We start from the raw sequence: 18474 nt of genomic DNA, 5'->3' as shown, positions 1-18474 counted from the left end.
AGCTTAACTCTTTTAATTTTTCTAGCGGGAGGATGAGAGCTTCCATCGTCATGTGAAGCTGAACCACTAGCCATGAACATAGGCCAGGGCCTCAGCCGTTCCTTGCCACTCTGTGTCGTAAATGGCATATTGGCAAGTTTACGCCTCTCCTCAGACGATTTAAATTTCTTTTTACTGAACTTTGGCTTTTTGGATTTTAAATCCCCTATAATATCACATTGGGCATCGGCCTTGGCAGACGACGTTGATGGCATTTCATCGTCTATGTCATGGCTAGCGGCAGACGCTTCAGCACTAGGAGGCAGTGGTTCTTCTTGATCTATCCCTATTTTATCCTCAACATTTTTGTTCTCCATTATTTTTTGAGAGTTATATGAGACAATGGCCCTCATTCCGAGTCGTTCGCTCGGTAATTTTCTTCGCATCGCAGTGAAATTCCGCTTAGTACGCATGCGCAATATTCGCACTGCGACTGCGCCAAGTAATTTTACAATGTAGATAGTATTTTTACTCACGGCTTTTTCTTCGCTCTGGCGAACGTAGTGTGATTGACAGGAAATGGGTGTTACTGGGCGGAAACACGGCGTTTTCGGGGCGTGTGGATAAAAACGCTACCGTTTCCGGAAAAAACGCAGGAGTGGCCGGAGAAACGGCGGAGTGTCTGGGTGAACGCTGGGTGTGTTTATGACGTCAAACCAGGAACGACAAGCACTGAACTGAACGCAGATGCCGAGTAAGTCTGAAGCTACTCTGAAACTGCTAAGTAGTTTGTAATCGCAATATTGCGAATACATCCGTCGCAATTTTAAGAAGCTAAGATACACTCCCAGTAGGCGTAGGCTTAGCGTGAGCAACTCTGCTAAATTCGCCTTGCGAGCGATCAACTCGGAATGAGGGCCAATATGCGGCACAGGAATGACTGGAATGACTGATGGACAGGACACTACTACTGGTCTGATGTAGCACAACACAACAACACTATAAGGGACTTGTGGTTGTTGTTGTTGTTATAATTATTATACGGCAGCAGTGGACATATAGCAGCAGCGTATATCGTCACTGGACTGACTGATGAACAGGACACTACCACTGGTCTGATGCAGCACAACACAACAACACTATATGGGAATTGTGGCTGTTGTTATAATTATTATACGGCAGCAGTTGACATATAGCAGCAGCGTATATCGTCACTGGACTGACTGATAAACAGAACACTACCACTGGTCTGATGCAGCACAACACAACAACACTGTAAGGGACTTGTGGTTGTTGTTAGAATTATTATACGGCAGCAGTGGACATATAGCAGCAGCGTATACCACTGTGACTGCCTTCTCACTGGAATGACTGATGAGACAGGACACTACCACTGGTCTGATGCAGCACAACACAACACCACTTTATACAGCTATACTGGATATATGGCAGCAGAGGACACCAACACTGTGACTGGCTGTACTGATGCAGCACAATACACTGACTACACTGGACTGGACAGCACAACACAGCACCACTTTATACAGCTACACTGGATATATGGCAGCAGAGGACAGCAACACTGTGACTACACTGAACTGGACTGAGCAGCACAACACACCACAAGACTCGCCACCCCACTTTCCCGCCCCACACAGACACTGAGGACACGTCTCCGAGACTGGAGTGAAAATTGCTGAGATGCGCGGCTCCTTATATGGTATCCAAATCCCGCGAGAATTCGACAGCGGGATGATGACGTTTTGCTGCGTTCGGTTTTCCGAGTCAAGCGCGAAAACCCGAACCTGGCTCGGAACTGAACTCGGAAGGCAAAGTCCAGTAGGGTTCGGTTCTCTGAGAACCAAACCCGCTCATCTCTAAGTATAATTGCGCTTATATTTTCTAATATTGTGTAAGAGGCTGATTCAGAGTTGCAAGTAATTTCTCCACATCTGCAGTATTTGGGTATTTGAAAAAGATGCAGACAGTGCCTGCATTTAGAGTTGGTTTCATCTATGTGCTATGGGCCTAATTCAGCATGAATTCTAGTTCTGAGAGAAATCGCAAAACTACAACTCATTTCTCTAGCATATGGGGGCCTCCCAGCACAGGGCAAGGCTGCCCTGCATACTGTCCCTCACCCCCCCACCCCCCGTGCTGTAGTGCGTGTGCATTGCTAAACAGCAATGCGCTTGCATCTTAAGGGTAGCCCCCTGCCTCTGCAGCCTAGTTGCAAAGGCAGTCGCAGGGTTGCCATATTTTGGGTCACAACAGCTGCGTGTGATATCACGCAGCGGCTGTGGCCTGCAAATGGTCCAGTCATGCTTGCGTTGTCCAGACTGTGCCCCTCCAACGCCCATAAAACACCACCTAACACACCCCGTCACTGCCCCTAGCCAGGACGAGTGATCTAAGTCCTTGCGCATGTGCACAGTGGCATGCGCAGAAGTGCAGAAATCTCCAAATAGGCCCTATAATAGAAGTCATCATCACTGTCAGTGCACATTTTCACAAGCCCTATCTATCTGATTTCAAATGGATCTCTGTGTAAGCACAACTCTAAATAGCTCACAATTGAATCAAAAACATGCCCACAGAAAACTTAATTTACATGTGAGTGTCCATTTGTAGTGAGTGGAGATGCGGCTGCAATATGTATGAATCATTTGTAGTTGAGTATGCTGGCATCAACACGTGCGCAGATGCTAAAAATTGCAAGATACATCTTCAAAGCGGACTTTCTGTTTCATTATGAGCAGGCAGGTTGGGGTCAAAGTACTGTAGCTATTGAAAATGAGCCCAATCTTGTGACCATGGAAGATGGTCAGAGTATATGGGCATAGGCGGATCCAGGGGGAGGGGAAGGCACTGGGGCCCGTGCGCCCCCTTCCCCCCCTGTCATTTCTGTCTTCTTTTTTTTTCAAAAGGAGAACAGCAGCAGCACTACTGCTATTTCCGTCAGTCAGATTTGATAAAGAGCCGGCAGGCACTAGGACCTGCCGCTGCGCTAACACCAAGTCCGTGTGGTAACCAATGGGGCCTCCCCCTGCTCACATTGCAACCTACCTCCCCCACTGCCAGCCAGCCAGAGTCCAGCCCAGGCGCGGGGTTCAAATGCCAGCATCGAGTAAGACTGTTACTTATGACGGCGCAGAAGGCTTCATTAGCCCTCACTGCAATACACAGTTTCCCAGAACTTCCTCCTTCACTTCCTTTACCACCATGCTAGGTGCAGTCAAACTCAGCTCAGCTTTGAGAAGGCGGCCCATGTGACTGTGAAAGGGCTGTCCTGCAGATGTCTTATGCTGCTGTGTGATTGTGACAGGGCTGTCCTGCAGATGTCTTATGCTGCTGTGTGATTGTGACAGGGCTGTCCTGCAGATGTCTTATGCTGTGTGACTGTGACAGGGCTGTCCTGCAGATGTCTTATGCTGTGTGATTGTGACAGGGCTGTCCTGCAGATGTCTTATGCTGTGTGACTGTGAGAGGGCTGTCCTGCAGATGTCTTATGCTGTGTGATTGTGACAGGGCTGTCCTGCAGATGTCTTATGCTGTGTGATTGTGACAGGGCTGTCCTGCAGATATCTTATGCCGTGTCATTGTGACAGGGCTGTCCTGCAGATGTCTTATGCTGTGTGATTGTGACAGGGCTGTCCTGCAGATGTCTTATGCTGTGTGATTGTGACAGGGCTGTCCTGCAGATGTCTTATGCCGTGTCATTGTGACAGGGCTGTCCTGCAGATGTCTTATGCTGTGTGATTGTGACAGGGCTGTCCTGCAGATGTCTTATGCCGTGTCATTGTGACAGGGCTGTCCTGCAGATGTCTTATGCCGTGTCATTGTGACAGGGCTGTCCTGCAGATGTCTTATGCTGTGTGATTGTGACAGGGCTGTCCTGCAGATGTCTTATTCTGTGTGATTGTGACAGGGCTGTCCTGCAGATGTCTTATGCCGTGTCATTGTGACAGGGCTGTCCTGCAGATGTCTTATGCCGTGTGACTGTGACAGGGCTGTCCTGCAGATGTCTTATGCTGTGTGACTGTGACAGGGCTATCCTGCAGATGTCTTATGCTGTGTGACTGTGACAGGGCTATCCTGCAGATGTCTTATGCTGTGTGACTGTGACAGGGCTGTTCTGCAGATGTCTTATGCTGTGTGACTGTGAGAGGGCTGTCCTGCAGATGTCTTATGCTGTGTGATTGTGACAGGGCTGTCCTGCAGATGTCATATGCCATGTGATTGTGACAGGGCTGTCCTGCAGATGTCTTATGCCGTGTCATTGTGACAGGGCTGTCCTGTAGATGTCTTGTGCTGTGTGATTGTGACAGGGCTGTCCTGCAGATGTCTTATGCTGTGTGATTGTGACAGGGCTGTCCTGCAGATGTCATATGCCATGTGATTGTGACAGGGCTGTCCTGCAGATGTCTTATGCTGTGTGATTGTGACAGGGCTGTCCTGTAGATGTCTTGTGCTGTGTGACTGTGACAGGGCTGTTCTGCAGATGTCTTATGCTGTGTGACTGTGACAGGGCTGTCCTGCAGATGTCTTATGCTGTGTGACTGTGACAGGGCTGTCCTGCAGATGTCTTATGCTGTGTGACTGTGACAGGGCTGTCCTGCAGATGTCTTATGCTGTGTGATTGTGACAGGGCTGTCCTGCAGATGTCTTATGTTGTGTGACTGTGACAGGGCTGTCCTGCAGATGTCTTATGCTGTGTGACTGTGACAGGGCTGTCCTGCAGATGTCTTATGCTGTGTGACTGTGACAGGGCTGTCCTGCAGATGTCTTATGCTGTGTGATTGTGACAGGGCTGTCCTGCAGATGTCTTATGCTGTGTGACTGTGAGAGGGCTGTCCTGCAGATGTCTTATGCTGTGTGATTGTGACAGGGCTGTCCTGCAGATGTCTTATGCCGTGTGATTGTGACAGGGCTGTCCTGCAGATGTCTTATGCCGTGTGACTGTGACAGGGCTGTCCTGCAGATGTCTTATGCTGTGTGACTGTGACAGGGCTGTCCTGCAGATGTCTTATGCTGTGTGACTGTGACAGGGCTGTCCTGCAGATGTCTTATGCTGTGTGACTGTGACAGGGCTATCCTGCAGATGTCTTATGCTGTGTGACTGTGACAGGGCTGTCCTGCAGATGTCTTATGCCGTGTGACTGTGACAGGGCTGTTCTGCAGATGTCTTATGCCGTGTGACTGTGAGAGGGCTGTCCTGCAGATGTCTTATGCTGTGTGACTGTGACAGGGCTGTCCTGTAGATGTCTTATGCTGTGTGACTGTGACAGGGCTGTCCTGTAGATGTCTTGTGCTGTGTGACTGTGACAGGGCTATCCTGCAGATGTCTTATGCTGTGTGACTGTGACAGGGCTGTCCTGCAGATGTCTTATGCTGTGTGATTGTGACAGGGCTGTCCTGCAGATGTCTTATGCTGTGTGATTGTGACAGGGCTGTCCTGCAGATGTCTTATGCAGTGTGACTGTGACAGGGCTGTCCTGCAGATGTCTTATGCTGTGTGACTGTGACAGGGCTGTTCTGCAGATGTCTTATGCTGTGTGACTGTGACAGGGCTGTCCTGCAGATGTCTTATGCTGTGTGATTGTGACAGGGCTGTCCTGCAGATGTCTTATGCCGTGTGATTGTGACAGGGCTGTCCTGCAGATGTCTTATGCCGTGTCATTGTGACAGGGCTGTCCTGTAGATGTCTTATGCTGTGTGACTGTGACAGGGCTGTCCTGCAGATGTCTTATGTTGTGTGACTGTGACAGGGCTGTCCTGCAGATGTCTTATGTTGTGTGACTGTGACAGGGCTGTCCTGCAGATGTCTTATGCCGTGTGACAGGGCTGTCCTGCAGATGTCTTATGCTGTGTGACTGTGACAGGGCTGTCCTGCAGATGTCTTATGCCGTGTGATTGTGACAGGGCTGTCCTGCAGATGTCTTATGCCGTGTCATTGTGACAGGGCTGTCCTGCAGATGTCTTATGCTGTGTGATTGTGACAGGGCTGTCCTGCAGATGTCTTATGCTGTGTGACTGTGACAGGGCTGTCCTGCAGATGTCTTATGTTGTGTGACTGTGACAGGGCTGTCCTGCAGATGTCTTATGCCGTGTGACTGTGACAGGGCTGTTCTGCAGATGTCTTATGCCGTGTGACTGTGACAGGGCTGTCCTGCAGATGTCTTATGCTGTGTGACTGTGACAGGGCTGTCCTGCAGATGTCTTATGCTGTGTGACTGTGACAGGGCTATCCTGCAGATGTCTTATGCTGTGTGACTGTGACAGGGCTGTCCTGCAGATGTCTTATGCTGTGTGACTGTGAGAGGGCTGTCCTGCAGATGTCTTATGCTGTGTGACTGTGACAGGGCTGTCCTGCAGATGTCTTATGCTGTGTGACTGTGACAGGGCTGTCCTGCAGATGTCTTATGCTGTGTGACTGTGACAGGGCTATCCTGCAGATGTCTTATGCTGTGTGACTGTGACAGGGCTGTCCTGCAGATGTCTTATGCTGTGTGACTGTGACAGGGCTGTCCTGCAGATGTCTTATGCTGTGTGACTGTGACAGGGCTGTCCTGCAGATGTCTTATGCTGTGTGACTGTGACAGGGCTGTCCTGCAGATGTCTTATGCTGTGTGATTGTGACAGGGCTGTCCTGCAGATGTCTTATGCCGTGTGACTGTGACAGGGCTGTCCTGCAGATGTATTATGCCGTGTGATTGTGACAGGGCTGTCCTGCAGATGTCTTATGCTGTGTGATTGTGACAGGGCTGTCCTGCAGATGTCTTATGCCGTGTCATTGTGACAGGGCTGTCCTGCAGATGTCTTATGCTGTGTGACTGTGACAGGGCTGTCCTGCAGATGTATTATGCCGTGTGATTGTGACAGGGCTGTCCTGCAGATGTCTTATGCCGTGTGACTGTGACAGGGCTGTCCTGCAGATGTCTTATGCCGTGTGATTGTGACAGGGCTGTCCTGCAGATGTCTTATGCTGTGTGACTGTGACAGGGCTATCCTGCAGATGTCTTATGCCGTGTGACTGTGACAGGGCTGTCCTGCAGATGTCTTATGCCGTGTGATTGTGACAGGGCTGTCCTGCAGATGTCTTATGCCGTGTCATTGTGACAGGGCTGTCCTGCAGATGTCTTATGCTGTGTGATTGTGACAGGGCTGTCCTGCAGATGTCTTATGCTGTGTGATTGTGACAGGGCTGTCCTGCAGATGTCTTATGCTGTGTGATTGTGACAGGGCTGTCCTGCAGATGTCTTATGCCGTGTCATTGTGACAGGGCTGTCCTGCAGATGTCTTATGCTGTGTGATTGTGACAGGGCTGTCCTGCAGATGTCTTATGCTGTGTGATTGTGACAGGGCTGTCCTGCAGATGTCTTATGCCGTGTCATTGTGACAGGGCTGTCCTGCAGATGTCTTATGCTGTGTGATTGTGACAGGGCTGTCCTGCAGATGTCTTATGCTGTGTGATTGTGACAGGGCTGTCCTGCAGATGTCTTATGCCGTGTGACTGTGACAGGGCTGTCCTGCAGATGTCTTATGCCGTGTGATTGTGACAGGGCTGTCCTGCAGATGTCTTTATGCCGTGTGACTGTGACAGGGCTGTCCTGCAGATGTCTTATGCTGTGTGATTGTGACAGGGCTGTCCTGCAGATGTCTTATGCTGTGTGACTGTGACAGGGCTGTCCTGCAGATGTCTTATGCCATGTGATTGTGACAGGGCTGTCCTGCAGATGTCTTATGCCGTGTGACTGTGACAGGGCTGTCCTGCAGATGTCTTATGCTGTGTGACTGTGACAGGGCTGTCCTGCAGATGTCTTATGCTGTGTGATTGTGACAGGGCTGTCCTGCAGATGTCTTATGCTGTGTGATTGTGACAGGGCTGTCCTGCAGATGTCTTATGCCGTGTGATTGTGACAGGGCTGTCCTGCAGATGTCTTATGCCGTGTGACTGTGACAGGGCTGTCCTGCAGATGTCTTATGCTGTGTGACTGTGACAGGGCTGTCCTGCAGATGTCTTATGCTGTGTGACTGTGACAGGGCTGTCCTGCAGATGTCTTATGCTGTGTGACTGTGACAGGGCTATCCTGCAGATGTCTTATGCTGTGTGACTGTGACAGGGCTGTCCTGCAGATGTCTTATGCCGTGTGACTGTGACAGGGCTGTTCTGCAGATGTCTTATGCCGTGTGACTGTGAGAGGGCTGTCCTGCAGATGTCTTATGCTGTGTGACTGTGACAGGGCTGTCCTGTAGATGTCTTATGCTGTGTGACTGTGACAGGGCTGTCCTGTAGATGTCTTGTGCTGTGTGACTGTGACAGGGCTATCCTGCAGATGTCTTATGCTGTGTGACTGTGACAGGGCTGTCCTGCAGATGTCTTATGCTGTGTGATTGTGACAGGGCTGTCCTGCAGATGTCTTATGCTGTGTGATTGTGACAGGGCTGTCCTGCAGATGTCTTATGCAGTGTGACTGTGACAGGGCTGTCCTGCAGATGTCTTATGCTGTGTGACTGTGACAGGGCTGTTCTGCAGATGTCTTATGCTGTGTGACTGTGAGAGGGCTGTCCTGCAGATGTCTTATGCTGTGTGATTGTGACAGGGCTGTCCTGCAGATGTCTTATGCCGTGTGATTGTGACAGGGCTGTCCTGCAGATGTCTTATGCCGTGTCATTGTGACAGGGCTGTCCTGTAGATGTCTTATGCTGTGTGATTGTGACAGGGCTGTCCTGCAGATGTCTTATGCTGTGTGACTGTGACAGGGCTGTCCTGCAGATGTCTTATGTTGTGTGACTGTGACAGGGCTGTCCTGCAGATGTCTTATGCCGTGTGACAGGGCTGTCCTGCAGATGTCTTATGCTGTGTGACTGTGACAGGGCTGTCCTGCAGATGTCTTATGCCGTGTGATTGTGACAGGGCTGTCCTGCAGATGTCTTATGCCGTGTCATTGTGACAGGGCTGTCCTGCAGATGTCTTATGCTGTGTGATTGTGACAGGGCTGTCCTGCAGATGTCTTATGCTGTGTGACTGTGACAGGGCTGTCCTGCAGATGTCTTATGTTGTGTGACTGTGACAGGGCTGTCCTGCAGATGTCTTATGCCGTGTGACTGTGACAGGGCTGTTCTGCAGATGTCTTATGCCGTGTGACTGTGACAGGGCTGTCCTGCAGATGTCTTATGCTGTGTGACTGTGACAGGGCTATCCTGCAGATGTCTTATGCTGTGTGACTGTGACAGGGCTGTCCTGCAGATGTCTTATGCAGTGTGACTGTGACAGGGCTGTCCTGCAGATGTCTTATGCTGTGTGACTGTGACAGGGCTATCCTGCAGATGTCTTATGCTGTGTGACTGTGACAGGGCTGTCCTGCAGATGTCTTATGCTGTGTGACTGTGAGAGGGCTGTCCTGCAGATGTCTTATGCTGTGTGACTGTGACAGGGCTGTCCTGCAGATGTCTTATGCTGTGTGACTGTGACAGGGCTGTCCTGCAGATGTCTTATGCTGTGTGACTGTGACAGGGCTATCCTGCAGATGTCTTATGCTGTGTGACTGTGACAGGGCTGTCCTGCAGATGTCTTATGCTGTGTGACTGTGACAGGGCTGTCCTGCAGATGTCTTATGCTGTGTGACTGTGACAGGGCTGTCCTGCAGATGTCTTATGCTGTGTGACTGTGACAGGGCTGTCCTGCAGATGTCTTATGCTGTGTGATTGTGACAGGGCTGTCCTGCAGATGTCTTATGCCGTGTGACTGTGACAGGGCTGTCCTGCAGATGTATTATGCCGTGTGATTGTGACAGGGCTGTCCTGCAGATGTCTTATGCTGTGTGATTGTGACAGGGCTGTCCTGCAGATGTCTTATGCCGTGTCATTGTGACAGGGCTGTCCTGCAGATGTCTTATGCCGTGTCATTGTGACAGGGCTGTCCTGCAGATGTCTTATGCTGTGTGACTGTGACAGGGCTGTCCTGCAGATGTATTATGCCGTGTGATTGTGACAGGGCTGTCCTGCAGATGTCTTATGCCGTGTGACTGTGACAGGGCTGTCCTGCAGATGTCTTATGCCGTGTGATTGTGACAGGGCTGTCCTGCAGATGTCTTATGCTGTGTGACTGTGACAGGGCTATCCTGCAGATGTCTTATGCCGTGTGACTGTGACAGGGCTGTCCTGCAGATGTCTTATGCCGTGTGATTGTGACAGGGCTGTCCTGCAGATGTCTTATGCCGTGTCATTGTGACAGGGCTGTCCTGCAGATGTCTTATGCTGTGTGATTGTGACAGGGCTGTCCTGCAGATGTCTTATGCTGTGTGATTGTGACAGGGCTGTCCTGCAGATGTCTTATGCTGTGTGATTGTGACAGGGCTGTCCTGCAGATGTCTTATGCCGTGTCATTGTGACAGGGCTGTCCTGCAGATGTCTTATGCTGTGTGATTGTGACAGGGCTGTCCTGCAGATGTCTTATGCTGTGTGATTGTGACAGGGCTGTCCTGCAGATGTCTTATGCCGTGTCATTGTGACAGGGCTGTCCTGCAGATGTCTTATGCTGTGTGATTGTGACAGGGCTGTCCTGCAGATGTCTTATGCTGTGTGATTGTGACAGGGCTGTCCTGCAGATGTCTTATGCCGTGTGACTGTGACAGGGCTGTCCTGCAGATGTCTTATGCCGTGTGATTGTGACAGGGCTGTCCTGCAGATGTCTTTATGCCGTGTGACTGTGACAGGGCTGTCCTGCAGATGTCTTATGCTGTGTGATTGTGACAGGGCTGTCCTGCAGATGTCTTATGCCGTGTGACTGTGACAGGGCTGTCCTGCAGATGTCTTATGCCGTGTGATTGTGACAGGGCTGTCCTGCAGATGTCTTATGCCGTGTGACTGTGACAGGGCTGTCCTGCAGATGTCTTATGCTGTGTGATTGTGACAGGGCTGTCCTGCAGATGTCTTATGCCGTGTGACTGTGACAGGGCTGTCCTGCAGATGTCTTATGCCGTGTGATTGTGACAGGGCTGTCCTGCAGATGTCTTATGCCGTGTGATTGTGACAGGGCTGTCCTGCAGATGTCTTATGCCGTGTGACTGTGACAGGGCTGTCCTGCAGATGTCTTGTGCCATGTGATTGTGACAGGGCTGTCCTGCAGATGTCTTATGCCGTGTGACTGTGACAGGGCTGTCCTGCAGATGTCTTATGCCGTGTGATTGTGACAGGGCTGTCCTGCAGATGTCTTATGTTGTGTGACTGTGACAGGGCTGTCCTGCAGATGTCTTATGCTGTGTGACTGTGACAGGGCTGTCCTGCAGATGTCTTATGCTGTGTGACTGTGACAGGGCTGTCCTGCAGATGTCTTATGCTGTGTGATTGTGACAGGGCTGTCCTGCAGATGTCTTATGCTGCTTGTTGGAGATCCAGCTGGCTGCTTCTGCTAATCAAAGATGGGCAGTTCGTGTCCTTCAGTCTGAGTCTAAGTGCAGTGGCCAAAACAAGGTATGCTGCACTTGCCACCACCAACTAAAAACTATAATAATTATATTGTGCTGGGGTGCCTTCCAGGCTCCCATAACTAATGGAACAGGTGACCAACATTTCAAGGCCCAATCAGCCTTTTCCTCAGGGTGAAACACTGGCAATAAACCAGGATGCGCTCCTACATCCAATCATTACCTGATGGCGTATTCTGTGAGGCCACGCCCCCAGTGATACCACTCCTCTTATCTGGGAGCACGCGTGCCTTAGGTGCATGTAAATATAACTATTACCGTTCCCCTATCATGGTGCCCCCCCCTTTAATTTTCTTCTGGATCCGCCCCTGTATATGGGTTAATGTTATCCAGCAATACTTCAGATGTAAGTACACCTTAACATAACAGAGAAATAATTGTCTATAAAATATGGGTGTGATTACCACAGAAAACATAGCATATTACATGCAAGTGCCATAAGATTAGGATTTACAGGCGGATAATGTGAGAATGGTCAACAATACAGACCCTGCAAATGAGAGGTACATTTATTATAAACCATCAGTGACCTACGGTATTGCTGCTCTGTGTCCAGACCTCCCAGTCCCTCAGGTTACTGAGGATCACCCCCCTGGACATCAACAAACTATTCAGTGGAACACTTCAAAAACTAAGCAAAAAATGTAAGTGTTGTTTTTTTATAAAACAATTTGTGTAAACTTTAGTAGGACATGTGTAAAAGTACTGTTATCCATTTACTGCTGTAGACCCTTGATAAATGACTAGTTGCACTCTGCAGTATGTTTAATTTTTGCCTACAAAAAAGTACACTTAGGGCCTACGGCATTAGCATACGACCTTCTTCCTACTCTGAATCAGGCCCTTTGTTAGCAAAGTAGAAAGACAAAACATACTGTAAGAGCAGGATACAGTTACATAGCCGGCAGTCAGGATCCCGGCGGTCAGGATACCGACGACGGAATCCCGACCGCTGACAATGCTGTCAGCCGGAATCCCGGGCCTGATTGACAGGCAGAGGCATTCGCAGGGCGGACGGGGAGCGGCGACGGACCGTTGCAGGGGTGTGGGGAAAACAGGGGCAGGTCGGTGGTGTTTTCGGGGCGGCTGTATGACATCACACACAGCTGCTCTGAACGTAAAGAAGGTTGTGACGGCAGGACATTTCCCTAGTTTCTGAGACCACGCACTAATTGTGGCACGATCGCAATTAGAGCGTGGACGCAGTTGATGGGCGGCAGGTAGCATGCTGTGTGGCCTTACCCTGCGATGGGTGGCCCCCAGCATGCGAAGAACGAATTGCAAATTCTGCTTTTTAGCAGAATTTACAATCCGTACTGAATAACCCCCTGTATCTGTTTATGCAGTTGTAGGACACTGTGTACCCCTTGGGATATATTTTCTAAAGCACCAGGTGCAAGTATTATTTTGGGTGTGCTCCGTTCATTGACTGGTAGTGGGCATAACCACCCTAACGGGGGCAGTATCATCACCCAAACAGATGGGTAGTCAGTTTAGAAGGTCAAGTGGATATACCTGGTGGTGTTATAGTTGAGTTGTAGTATAGTGGAAATAAAGATACAGCGGTAAACTGATAAAAAAAAAATATAATGGATTTAATCTTATTCAGAAGCTGGGGGGAGATTGCCCCTGTGAAACATGTTAAGCAGCTACTCAGCCTTTTTAAAGCTCATTTGCACCTTCCACTGATGCTACAGTGACTCCTCTGGACCCTAAAAATTAGGACTGTATCTTCCCCATACACACCAGTAGTGGCCATTTGACATCTCTCTAGCCACGGATCAACAGCCAAAACAACTGCAAGTTTCCTTTCTTAAGGACTGTCTGGACCTCAATATCCAAGGACTGATAAATATCCCTAATGGGAAACGTCCTATCTGGACTGACACCATATATTGCTGGGACTTTATCAGTTCATACAGTTAATGTGGGTACAAACCAGACCTGAATTCACTGTTTGGTAGTAGTATATTGTTATGCATATTTAAATGTGTGCTAATCGCTCTTTACATTGAACTTTTATGTGGAACATCCCATTGTTTTTTATTTTTTTTATAAATGTTGAAATGTAACTTTTTATCAGCTGCACCATTTTATTTCTTGAATATATATTTCCATTGGTAATATCCATTGTATTTTTTTTAGCCGTTTACCCTTAATAACGCTGTATCTATATTTCTACTATACTATCACTCTGATGACACCCTCCATTACAGCTGTTAGGCAGCGCCAGTGTTGATCACTTTCTCCTTTTTTTTTTGCTGTTGTTGTTTAGTTGTGTACCTTGGGAAGTATTTGCCTACAATGTTGGTTGTTAATGTAGTTTGTCCTGATTCTGGCCGTCCTTTCTTTGTAACCATACTTTCCCTTAAATATAGATTTAAATAAATAAATTTATAGCAAACAGTTTATCTGTCGAATGTACGTATGTCTCTGTGGCTTTATTTATTAGATTAGTAGTAGTAGTAGTAGTACTGTAGTAGTATATTATTAGTGTTTTTCATACATGTAAATGTCCCTCTTGCAGTTCTGCATCTGCCCCTGCCTCTAGCCTTTGTAACTTCCTAAAGTGATTTTCAGCTATATAAATCTGAATGCTTCAGTAATCCATGGGGGGGATGTAATATGGTGTGAGGGGTAAATTTACAGAGTTTTTTTTAAGAACTGGTGAGGAGCAACCAATCAGATTCTACTTAACATGTATCTAGCTGTTTCTAGAAGATAATAGATAGAATCTGATTGGTTACTATTGGTAACATCACCAATTCTAAAGAACTCCCACTTTAGTAAATTTACTCCAGAATCAGAAAGTGAGAGATTTTGGGAACGTTCTCCTGGTTTTTTTTTAAGTGGCAATTATTTACATTGCAAAATCAACCTGGTTTTGCCATGTAAATGATTGCCACTTTAAAAAAAGACAGCAGAACTTTCCCAAAATCTCTCATTTTCTGATTCTCACACTCTATTATATTCTTCCCCCTCCCCTCCCCCAGTCTGCTCAGTGCTAACCAAATACACGAATAGCCTCCCTTGCACTGATGCTATAATGTAAGTGCTATAATGAGGCAATTTGCCACAAAACTCATCATAATCAATACCCCACCCACTTCACTAGGGAATTGGACAAAATTCAGGATGGTGCTTGTAGGAAATCATCAAGAGATGAAAGGACATGCAACTGAAAGAAAAACATGTCTTCACTGTGGTAATACCAACACCAGACTGATTCACAAAATGCCCCATCCGGAGGAAAGAGGCATGGACCATTAGCATGCGGCTGCAATAACTCTAATAACATGTACATACTCCTGTTTATAAAGGAGTAAGGGACATACTGCAACAAGCTATGTTTATGTGTGCAAGACAGTGTAACTATGATTTATACTGTAGGTAGGCAGACATAATCAGATTTCACAATCAATACCTCAGGATTTTCTCGGTCTTCCCCCTGATCAAACAAGATGTGCTCATTAAACAGAGAATCAATCTGGCAGAGATCACTGTCACTTATCTGAAACCATGCAGATGACGCTGGATCACTACGAGATGACAGAACATGGAGCTGTAAGAAAGGTCTTGAGAACCCGGCCGCAATAACTTCTATGAGGGCAGAGCATTTAAATTCTGTGTACTCATGGACATATATGAGAACTCCCTGAAATTTGGGAGTCTCCCAGACATTCCAGGAGTAGGTTGATTATTTTTTTGTTAGTTTATATTTTGACCCAAAACTCTTATACCTTTAAGAGCATGGCCTGCAGGTACATAAAGAACAACACATTTTTTTATGTTTCAAACAACAATGGAACTTCTGTTCAGAGGAAGTGGTATGAGAACAGACTTATTGCTTGATAACCATGTGGCTTTACCACAGGACAAGAACGTATTTCTCATACCACACATTTTGAAACATTGGTTCTTTTACATATTGAGAAAAAGAGCATTGACCGAATGTCTGAGTCTAAAGACTTATTTCCTAATTGCATGAGGAACTGACTCAGAAATAACAAGCATGCTAACTTTATAAGTATTTTCTTTTCCACTGTATCACATGATATAAAATTATATTATCCACTGTAATAACAGTGACTAGAGTCGTAGTCAGACCTATGCGGGTCCCATAGCAAAAATCCCAAAGTCATGTTGGATAACAAGATAGGAAAAGTGCACTGGTCCTTCAAGTACTGCATGGGGTGGACAGAGCAAGCTCTTCTTCCATCTCCCTGTTCTAAAAATCCATTTAACATGTGGCCCCCGGACAGGGGGCGTATCAGATAGTAAACTGATAGGAACATATTTTTTGGATTGAAAAAGCATTCTTTATTTGCATAAAAATAACAAAAATATACATAAACATTACATACAAATGCACCATGTAGGTGCACAGCTAAAACACAATACAATACAAAACATAATCATTCATACATTGCAAGACATATGGCATAAGATATCCTACACTATACATCATGTACTGCACTCTTCATTTATTACCAAAACCATACAACAGTCAACAAGGTCTATGGGTGTAGTGGGGGAAAAGAGTGAGTTAATCACGTGCCCAAAGCTTTATAGAAAAAAAAGACACATAATGTAAGGGTGAATATAAATAGAAAACCACATCAACAAAACATCAGGCAATATGAAAAAAGGGGGGTGGGATTAATAGGCCCCAGCCTTAGTTGAACAGTCACATGTAGGTAGAATCAAATAAAAAGGGGCATTTAATCCTCTTCTTCGCCAGGACTGTCAATGATAGAATAATCTATTAGCAGGCTGTGGATCAACCTACAACAGTCCTGGGACCGACATCTTCTCCCTTCTCAGAATGAAGCAATTCCTGGCAAGCCACAAAGCATCCTTAAAACAGTTAATAAAGTGCCAGGCTTCCTGGATTGCCCCATACATGAGAGTCCAAAAGTACAGAGTGGTATAGAGGCTGTTCCTTGGCACACTGTCTCTGAGTTCATGTTCCAAGGCTATGTACACATCAGTGCGATATCCGCACGATGTGACATCTCCTGCGACAGGACCTGTAAGCATGTCTGATGTACGATGCAGCATACGACCCGTGGGAGCGCGCATCATACACTGTTTGTGCCGCCCACTGCTGTCACTTAACTTAGTCATCCAGCTACCTCGGTGCAACCTTTTGGTCTAAATTGGATGAAAACAATATTGTGAGCTGTGAGGTGGTCAAAATTGACTGGAAATGAGTGGAAATTAATGTTATTGAGGTTAATAATACTGTAGGAACAAAACAGGCCCAAATACTGTGATTTAAAAAAATATACAGATCCAAAACAAATACAGATCCAAAACACGAAGGAGATCAAATATCCAAAACCTGAGAAATGACCCGGGGCACATCCCTAGTTATGATTCATTATTAAATCAGTCTAGTGATATGTCTTTTGCAGGAGACATGGATGAGTGGGCAACAGTGTGTTACACATGTCCCCTTTGACCATCCCTGTACTGTTCAATTCAGTAAGCAATCAGTGATGCTGGTAGAAGGTGTGGCTATGCTGGGAGATCAGTGAGAAGCCACAAGCAGAATAACTGGGTTTACATTGTGGGTTGGGCCCTGGATGTGGATGTGGGCGCCATAGCAGCTGCACCTACTATGGCTATGCCATTGACAGTATCTATTTTGCACTTCTATGTTTCTGTGTGACTACGGTGCAGACCACAATAATTCTTTATTCGGGTGAATACCAACTGTATACCTTTATTTAAACCTGGGGGAGCACATGATGATCTATTCAGACACAGGAACTTACTGTAGGTATTAAAAAAAACTAGCAGTATAATATAGTAACAAAGTGCTGTTGTTTGAACAGTGACTATTGCATACTGCAGAAGGACCTTTTTCTTAGAAATAAAAAGATTGGTTTGAAACCTTTCTGTACCAAGACCTGGGGGCCTAGTTATCAAGCCTTTTAGTCCCAGTAATCATATGAAGCGTTCACTACGATATGCCGGCGGTCGGGCTCCCGGCGACCAGCATACCGGCGCCGGGAGCCCGACCGCCGGCTTACCGACAGTGTGGCGAGCGCAAATGAGCCCCTCGCGGGCTCGCTGCGCTTGCCACGCTACGGGCACGGTGGCGCGCGTCACACTATTTTAATCTCCCTCTAGGGGGGTCGTGGACCCCCACGAGGGAGAATAAGTGTCGGTATGCCTGCTGTCGGGCTCCCAGCGCCGGTATACTGAGCGCCAGGAGCCCGACCGCCGGCATACAGGAGACCACCCCATATGAATACAGCCGTTTCTGAATGATTACCATTAAATTAAGCAGAATTAAGCAAAAGGCTATTTATTAAGTCTCTTGAGCAAACGTCACCCGGCTCCTGAAAGGGTGACACCCAGGTACAGCCTGCACCCCCCTTGTGACGTCACTGAGTGGGACGTTGTGTGAATGTCACATGAAGATAGAGGAGTGCATGTCTACTCATGACATTTAATAAGGGTGGCACTGTCTCCTCTGTTCTGCCTGCAAACGACCTAGCTGTAATCCCCGGGGCAGCTGGACAATGCTGGTCTGGAGCAGTTGATTCTGTAAAGGAGGGACATCATATCAGAACATGATGCACGGTAATAATGTCTGCTGAAACAGATGTTCCATGCTTTCCACATACATTGTGTCAAAGTCAGAAAAATATCACGCTACACACTGCCATATTTGCACCTCATGCGAGTGCCTGTTGCACGTTCATGAGCCCTGCCGTGCGTGCGCATACTCGCCGCTGCGGGCACCCGCAGGCGCACGGTGTGCGCATTTACGGTAAAGTTTATGTGCGTCTAGCGGGCGACTCGTTCGTAACATATTTTAACTATATAATGTATTTTGTAGATTATGGTCCCTTTGATAGAATCTGAAAGTTTAGTTAATGTAGCATGTTCATAGACAAAGAGATCCCTCTTTGTTTGATACGAAGGGTCAGACAGGGGTTACACAGTGGTGTTTAGTATCCATCGGAAGAGTATTTAATTAGCAATATTCCGG

At 47.5% G+C, this 18474-nt stretch overlaps 1 non-coding gene across 1 annotated transcript; it reads right to left on the bottom strand.

Annotated features, from left to right (window-relative positions):
• Positions 1 to 15627: 15627 nt before the first annotated feature.
• LOC134899809 (U2 spliceosomal RNA) lies at positions 15628 to 15815 on the bottom strand. The gene has a single exon (XR_010173395.1). It is a non-coding gene; the product is annotated as a U2 spliceosomal RNA (small nuclear RNA).
• Positions 15816 to 18474: the final 2659 nt, after the last annotated feature.

Source organism: Pseudophryne corroboree, chromosome 3 (genome assembly GCF_028390025.1).
Source record: "Pseudophryne corroboree isolate aPseCor3 chromosome 3, aPseCor3.hap2, whole genome shotgun sequence".
Taxonomy (NCBI): domain Eukaryota; kingdom Metazoa; phylum Chordata; class Amphibia; order Anura; family Myobatrachidae; genus Pseudophryne; species Pseudophryne corroboree.
The sequence above is the reverse complement of the archived record's forward strand: the minus strand, read 5'-3'. Positions and strand labels throughout refer to the sequence as shown.